Genomic DNA, 8,652 nt, shown 5'->3' with positions numbered 1-8,652 from the left:
GAGGGTGAGTAAATTGCGGTAATTTTCATTTTTGGGTGAACTATCCCTTTAATGTTTCTGATCAAATATGTCTGATTATTCCCAATTACAGTTTTCCTTTTTTTTATGATGTTTAGGATATTAGTACTGTTGAGACTGGACTATCAGCTCTGTGTTTCTGTTATTGATTTTCTTTTGTCCGAAAGCATTTCAGGTTTACCAAAGGTTGACATGCCCTGATAAAGCACCGTTTGTGTTGTATTAATATTGACAGCCTCCCAGTAATTATAGTTTACAGTCACAAGTTTTAACATTAGCATTATTTTTGGCTTGTGTCTTTTGATTTTAGTCCTTTAAAACATGATCACTGAAATGAAGGGCAGATACTTCAGTTTGTAGTACTTTCTAGTTTTTAGTAAGCTAAAGCTGGACTTTTGCGAAGAAAGACAAATCTTTAAGATAATGTGATGGGGTCAGTTTGATAGGAATACATCTTCAGAGTATTTAGGACATGAGACTTAAAGCACTCTGAGCCTAGACTTAAATTGTATAAAAGTGTACATAGTACCAGTTCTTTAATGAATTGCATTTATTTCCTTTAAAAATGTAACATATTCCTAAATTCCTCTGTAACTTGACCAATACTGTGTAAAACAGGACATGCAGTGAAGACTCTGACTTTACTGACTGGACCTCAGTATACTGTTTTCCTTTTTTTACTGTACTAAATATGCCACACAAAGAAATGATTAATAATACTGATTCCAAAAACAAGTGTGTGTATGAGTGTGTGCTGTATGTATCTTAAAACTGTATCTTTGTTTAGCTTTTTTCCAGATTTTTTTTAAATAAATGCACAAAGTGTAATACGTTCCACAAGGTGTCATTTTTCTCTTCCCAATGATAGACGATCTAATATATTTCTACTCTGCAACCACTTTCTTTCCACATTTACTTTGAATGCATTATTTTACATTTTTAGCTGAAATATTCTATACATGCAAATATGATTAACAATGAAATAACAAATAATTGTCAAGTTGACATGGTTAGGTGAGCTTTTATAATTTAGTAAATGTCATTGGAATAGATTCCTATTAATGAAACACTGAAATGATCTGAACTGATCTCATGAAGTTCTTGGTTAGTTTGGTAAAATGTTACAGCTGTAACCAATCATACAGTGAGTGATATTCAAACCAACAGGAGATTGCATTATGGTGGGTTTTATACAACAGTTCTACAAGAAGTGTCACCTAGTCTATTTTTACTCCACCATCATAATAGAATGGTGCACGTATCCAGAAGACTAATTGACTGATGGTTCCTTTAAAGGGGTCCTATTATGCTCTTTTACAAAGTCTTGATTTAGTTTTGGGGGTGTACTAGAACACGCTCTCATGCTTGGTGGCTCGCACACAATAGCAAATTGGGGTTATAATGCTCAGAAACAGAGTTAAAAAGTAAATTGCAACCACTGTTTCCTGACATCATCCGCTTTCGGAAGCCCAAACAAAGATGTGTGGGCATGGAGGTGAAAAAAAACAGCGTTTCAGGCGGTCGCGCACCAGACGAGAAGCGCCACATCTTTAAAATTCAAATACATTATTTTCTATGAGTGTAGACACACCGGCAGTGCCCAGCTACGTCGTGTTATATTTGTAAGAATTGTTCTAGACCAGCGGTTCTCAATCCCAGTCCTCGCGTACCCCCGCTCTGCATGTTTTGCACGTCTCTCTGTTAACACACCTGATTCAGAGCATCTCGTTAGAAGTGAGCTCCGTGCATGAACTGTGTTCAGATTAACATGCTCCCTACACAGTGTCCATTGCTCCCTACTCACTTATGAGGTTCCATTTATGTCAAAAATGACTGCTTTGTGTTTTGTACTATACATTTGTCTTTGTCTACAGTCATTGCCTACTTGTTCAGGTAAATCAGTATATGTAGGCGTGTAAGTTGTCTGTTGACGTCGTCTTAATCTGTCGTCCTGCGTGCTTTTTCTCTGTCATTTAATTACTGTCATCCTTATTGTCGTCTTGTTCTGTCGTCCTGTTCTGTCGTCTTGTTCTGTCGTCCTAACTGTCGTCTTGTTCTGTCGTCCTGTTCTGTCGTCCTGTTCTGTCGTCCTAACTGTCGTCCTGTCCTGTCGTCCTAACTGTCGTCTTATCCTGTCGTCCTAACTGTCGTCTTGTTCTGTCGTCCTGTTCTGTCATCCCTACTCGCCTTCTTGTTCTGTCGTCCTAACTGTCGTCCTGTTCTGTCTTCCTTACTGTAGTCTTGTTTTGTCATCCGTACTGTCGTCTTTACTGTCAACCTAACTGTCAGCTTATTCTGTCCTCTTTACCACCGTCTTGTTCTGTCGGTTAGTTTCACATTTCATATTCGACTAGGCTGCTTTAGGGACCGTCTGCAAATTTACCTCACAGTACAAAACGAAGTATAATAATTAATTAAAATTAATGTTTAGAAAAATAAAAAAAACTACTGTAATTCACCAAAAAAGGCTTTTTCATGTTCCAAATGTTGTAGTATGTTCCTAAATACTGACATGCGATATTTTGGCAGTATCTCTCGTCGTGCTCTGACGCACTAACTCTGCAGCAGCACTTCTTCTTCATCGTCTCGTCTGATGCAGTCACTCAACCAAGCGCTCTAACCACGACCTCGCCCCTCCCCACCCCCCAACCATTCCAATTTCTGTAGGCGGGAATTATTTGTAATGATATTCTAATGAGCCGCTTTGTGACATCACAAAGCCCGGAAACCAAACACTGTAGTCCAAACGAGCCGTTCGTTGTAGTTCTTGAAAAGGGATTTTTTAAAAACTAAATATCTCCCTTTGGAGTGGACTTTGAGATTTGTAACTTTCTAGATCTTTTTTATGCCTAAAAATACACACTACACACTGACTAAAATTAAAAAAGTGAAAAAGCATAATAGGACCCCTTTAAGAATTTCCTATGGGGTTTTAAAATGGGGCTCCCTCTCGAGACAGCCTCTCAACATTGTGTGATAGTTTTCACGCTTTGGAGAACTCACTTTCTCCGAAATGCTGAAGCCTGATTGAATTGCACTAGTTTGCCTGCAATAGCCAATGGTGTTCGAGTTTCAACCCGCGACCTTCGGGTTACAAGTCCGACTCTCTAACCATTAGGCCACGACTGCCCCGAAGCCATTATTGTATTCATTAAGGAAAGCATTAAATAGACATTACAAAAATTAGCTTTACAAAGAAATATTTTATTTTGAACAGAATTTATAAACTTTTAGGCTACAACGGCCTAACATAAACTGTGGCACATAAAAGAAGATAATTTGAGAAATAACTCCGTTCATATAATGGAAGTCAACAGTTTGTTTACCCGCATTATTCTAAATAAAAAGAAATATATATTTTTTTTTTAACAAGGAGAGGAAGAAGACATCCAGGTTTGAAAGGACATGCAGGTGAGTAAATAGTGACATTTCCATTACCCTTCAAATTGCTAAAATTGAAATTGCGATTTGAAAATATAGCCAGGAAACAAGAAAATTTCGCAAAAACTCCCATATGTCACAAAAAAGGTTTTTATGCTCGCATGAGGTGGTTTTTCAGGCAATTCGAAAATATCAAATTGTCATTTTTCATGTACTGTAACCTCCAAGAAACACTTCATATGTGGCCGGGATAACCCCTTATTTACACTGCACCTGCCTGTAAATGCAGCGCATTACCTGCACATCTGCAGCACATTAAGGCTCCAACACGGCCACTGGCCTCTTCTAGTCAAAGTCTGTGTTTATAGCAGCTGCGCCGCAGCACGTTTCACAAACAGCCCAGAAGCGTCTCTCCATGCTGCTTTGCTAAAGATACACCTATGCGGCAAGGAAAAGCTTGGTTTTAGTCGCATAACATCGGTTAATGGAAATGCCGTCATGTTGCAATAGTTTATCAACATTCATAAATATCACAAAGGTTTTGCGCAAATCTGTAATGGAAACCTGGCTAATGATAACAGAATTTAAAATTTTGGGTAAACGATCCTTTTTTAATTATTATGGAAATATGTGATTTGAATCAGGTGTGGTAAACAAGAGAGACATGCAAAATATGCAAAACTTTGACATATTTACACCAAACTTTGTATGTACTATTGTCACCTCACACTGACCAGGCCACATCATTTTGGTAACAGTGCCACCTATTGGTCAAGAGTAGTAAACCATTCATTAACCATTAATTATAAAATTTCCAAAAATGCTAATCATTTTTGATTGCATTAGTCTATTATAATGAAACTGGTCTCAAAATATTCCTTGGGTCATGCTGACAACAAAAATATCAATTATGCCATTGTGGGCCGAACTTTCTGTCCGCCATTTTGATTTATGTTGAAAACCTACTTTTTCTAACTCCTCCTCGACCGTTGGTCCGATTTTCACCAAAATCGAATCAGATCATCATCAGATATTGCTGACATAAAGTTATGGATTTCGTGTTGATAGACAAAACCGTGTTTGTATAGCATCGCAACAAAGCCAGATTATGTCTTAGGCTGTATCTCTGCAAAGCTTTGACTTATTGACACCAAACTTTGTGTGTGCCATTGTTACCTCACACAGAACACACCACGTATATTTGATAACAGCGCCACCTGTTGGTCAAAAGCCATAAGCCAATAAATCATATTACTAGTGGTTGTATTTATGATTTTTCTGCCATTTTGACTAAAATCTTTGTCATCTTTGGCGACTTTTTTCCCCTTCTCCCAAAACAGCTTATACTGTTTCAGCGACTAAAATAGTTCAGTTTTGTATGTAATGGAAAAGTTATTATATATATATATATATAATGTTAATTTAGAAAAACTTTGAGCATTTTTTTTTGTTAAATGAAAGTTTTTTTGTTTTTTTTAAGTAACGACCAAGCGGCCAGCGGCAGACAGTAAGTTGTTCATAGCCTATATGTTTGATCAATTTAGCCTTTAACTTATTGACACCAAACTTTGTGTGTGCCATTGTTACCTCACACAGAACACACCACGTATATTTGATAACAGCGCCACCTGTTGGTCAAAAGCCATAAGCCAATAAATCATATTACTAGTGGTTGTATTTATGATTTTTCTGCCATTTTGACTAAAATCTTTGTCATCTTTGGCGACTTTTTTCCCCTTCTCCCAAAACAGCTTATACTGTTTCAGCGACTAAAATAGTTCAGTTTTGTATGTAATAAATCTATAGATATAAAACAGTTCAAGCACATCACAATGTTAGTTTAAATGTTTAACCTAGATAAATGTGCGCTGTTAGACGCATATCTAATCGTTTGTGCGGAGAGTGGAAGCTCTGCAGGACCTGGAGGCACCAGCGCGATCACTTGCATTTTTTTCTAACAGTGGAAACAACTTAAAATACGCAGTCATTTTTGCTCATAAAGGTAACAGTAATACATCATTCTAAACTGTAAAGGGTCTAGTTTTATTTGTGTGCACTCACAATATCAACAAAACGTTGTGCTTTTATAAAATAAAGAAAACAAACATGATGCACTTTCTGCCGTCTCGGTCTTGAGCAGGAGCACTTCACAATGATGAACCTAAACTCAGTGAATTGCCTCACAGACATGATAAAAATATATAGAAAGCTTTCAATTACAACTTTAAAATGAAATAATTCAAATAAAAAATAGAAACTCTTTCATTATGTAATCCGTAAAGATGCATTTCTCTCCAAAGGCACCTCCAATGAGATGGCAAGTTATTTTTTTCATCACCATAATTGATGGATGTCTAAAATATAAAAATAAGGAAAAGCCTAAAACAGGCCCAATTATAATTTGAGTTTAATTTTATAATTCTATACAATTAAAAAATAAAACAAATTATAATGGCATATATGTAAAACTTTGTCTTATAACTGTATAGCTGCTTATATTTTCAGATTTTTATGTTGCTCTGTTCTGAATACCTTAAAATTTAAAGGATTTGCTGCAACGCAATTTTATCTGATATGTGAATTATTTATTAGCCTATTTGTTTTTTATCCATGCAGCAAATGCTCTAAAAATGCATTCCAAATGCATTCCAGATGCTTTTAAATAACTTTTCACTATAAATTTTATGGGTAGCTTGAATGTAAAAAATGGTCATGAATTCGTTGTATTCTCATTTGTAAAATAGCCAACAAATTAATTGTTGTAGGCTTACCCGATCTCACGAAAGTGCGTATAGCATAATTTTAGTTGTTTATAGTGTCGATTTGGCGTAATATTTCTATGCAGAAATTGACTTCATAATTAATGGCATGGCTGGTTCAGTCGACAGAAATACGGGATACACAGGCCTAATAACTGCTGAAATGTTTGCGGGGCAAACCTCAGGTCAGTCTGAGCGCTCATGGTACTCAGTGCGTACATCTGTATAATTGCAGGCGCCACTGCATATCGATACCCCAGCTGATAGCTACTTTACGGAGCCTGCTCTAGTTTTCTTAGTCTAGTCACAGTCTTGCCTTGCCTGCTTTCCTGTGTTCAGATTGTGCTGAAGACACATTCAATCAAAGTCATGCAACACAAACCTGTTTCATGATTTGAAACAATATCACTCATTAGAGCAGGGGTCACCACACTTGGTCCTGGAGGGCTGGTGTCCTGCAGAGTTTAGTTCCAACTTGCCTCAACACACCTGCCTGGAAGTTTCTGCCTTTAAACTTGAAAGAAATAAAGGTTTGAAATTTATTGTGATAATTATCATTATCAACTGATATGACATTTTTTTATTGTGAAATTATTTTGGTCATATCACCCAGCTCTACTTTTAAGGGAACTGACTGTCTTCAGAAACGTTTCGATGCCATTTTCATTTAATGCCTGATAAAGTAGCATTTTTGAACACAGTGCCTCTTTGTGTACAGCCGTCACCGGGGAAACTGTATTTCTGCTGTTCCAAAAGCACCTCCTATTGGCAGAGAATGAATTTGCATTTGCAATAAGACTGTTTGTTGTTTATGTTCTGATCAATACAAAAATCCACCCATGATTTTACGCAGCAAACACTTAGATCTGTAATCGTGAAAATATGGTTTAAAGGCTGAAATGTGATGTTTATCATTTTATGATACTTTTTTTTGTGAAAACCTGTATCTAAGCTGTAAATCATGATATCGGTTTAATATGTTACTAGACATTGCTCTGTCCTGTTCATACCATATAAATTTAATTTCTGCAGATCTTAAAAAAGGTAACAAAAAAAGCCTTACATTTGATTTAAAAAATCCTGCAGATACCCTGTAGGCCTAAACAGTTAAATAAAATTCCTTCCTTGATATTTGTTGATATTTGTGTTTTGAAAAGGAGGACAGACTGCATAGGGCCCAGAGGTTGAAAGGGGCCCGGAATGGGTTTCCAGAAAACTCAGTGGATGGGTGTAGCATGGGTCAAGTAAGAACACAGTACATTCTGACCAGGGGCAGTTCTAGACCCTTTTTATGGCACTTTTCCACTGTATGGTACGGCACAGTACGGTTCACTTTTGGGAGGTTTTCCACTGGGTACAGTACCTGGTAGTTTTTTCAGTACCACCTCGGTTGAGGTTCCTAGTGAACTGTACCTTTACCAAAACTTGACGTGTAAACTCTGCTGATCACGGATTGGCTGGAGAGAATTGTCAACTTGTGACACGAGACACAACAGACCCGCTAGATTTAAATCAGCACAGCGAGCGAAGGATCGAAAGCAACTGTTTTGAATGAGCTCACCTTTTTTAACAACCAAAAAATGGCTGTTTCATGGTCTGTTGAGGAAGTACAGACGTTCCTCTCGTTTATAGCCGAGGAGCGGATCCAGCGAGAGCCTGATGGAGCGACACAGAATGAAAATGTTTTTCAGGAGTCACGGCAGTAGAGGCGGTGCAACTATAACGACATGTGAATAATCCCGCCCACTCTAAAGCGGTACTAAACTGCAGTGGAAACGCAAACTGAGCTGAGCCGAGCCGAGCCAAGTCATACTAATTCTCAACTAATTAATTCTCAGCACATAGAGACTCTTTCACCTAGATATCACACCATAGAGATGATATGATCACTGATCATAACCTAGATGTGCTCTGTTTGACAGAAACCTGGCTAAAACCTGATGATTACATTATTTTAAATGAGTCTACCCCCCCAAGATTACTGTTATAAACATGAGCCACGTCCAAAAGGTAAAGGGGGAGGTGTTGCTTCAATTTATAACAATGTTTTCAGTATTTCTCAGAGGGCGGGCTTCAAGTATAACTCGTTTGAAGTAATGGTGCTTCATATAACATTATCCAGAGAAACAAGTGTTAATGATAAATCCACTGTGATGTTTGTACTGGCTACTGTATACAGGGCACCATACAGACTTTATTAAAGAATGTGCTGATTTTACATCTGAGTTAGTGCTGGCTGCAGATAAAGTTTTAATGGCTGGTGATTTTAATATCCATGTTGATAATGAAAAAGATGCATTGGGATCAGCATTCATAGACATTCTGAACTCTATTGGGGTTAGACAACATGTGTCAGGACCTACTCATTGTCGAAATCATACTCTAGATTTAATACTGTCACATGGAATTGATGTTGATGGTGTTGAAATTATCCAGCCAAGCGATGATATCTAAGATCATTATTTAGTCTTGTGCAAACTTCATATAGCTAAAC

The sequence above is a fragment of the Sinocyclocheilus grahami genome, unplaced genomic scaffold (genome assembly GCF_001515645.1).
Source record: "Sinocyclocheilus grahami isolate Dianchi unplaced genomic scaffold, SAMN03320097.WGS_v1.1 scaffold1713.1, whole genome shotgun sequence".
Lineage (NCBI taxonomy): Eukaryota > Metazoa > Chordata > Actinopteri > Cypriniformes > Cyprinidae > Sinocyclocheilus > Sinocyclocheilus grahami.
The sequence above is the reverse complement of the archived record's forward strand: the minus strand, read 5'-3'. Positions refer to the sequence as shown.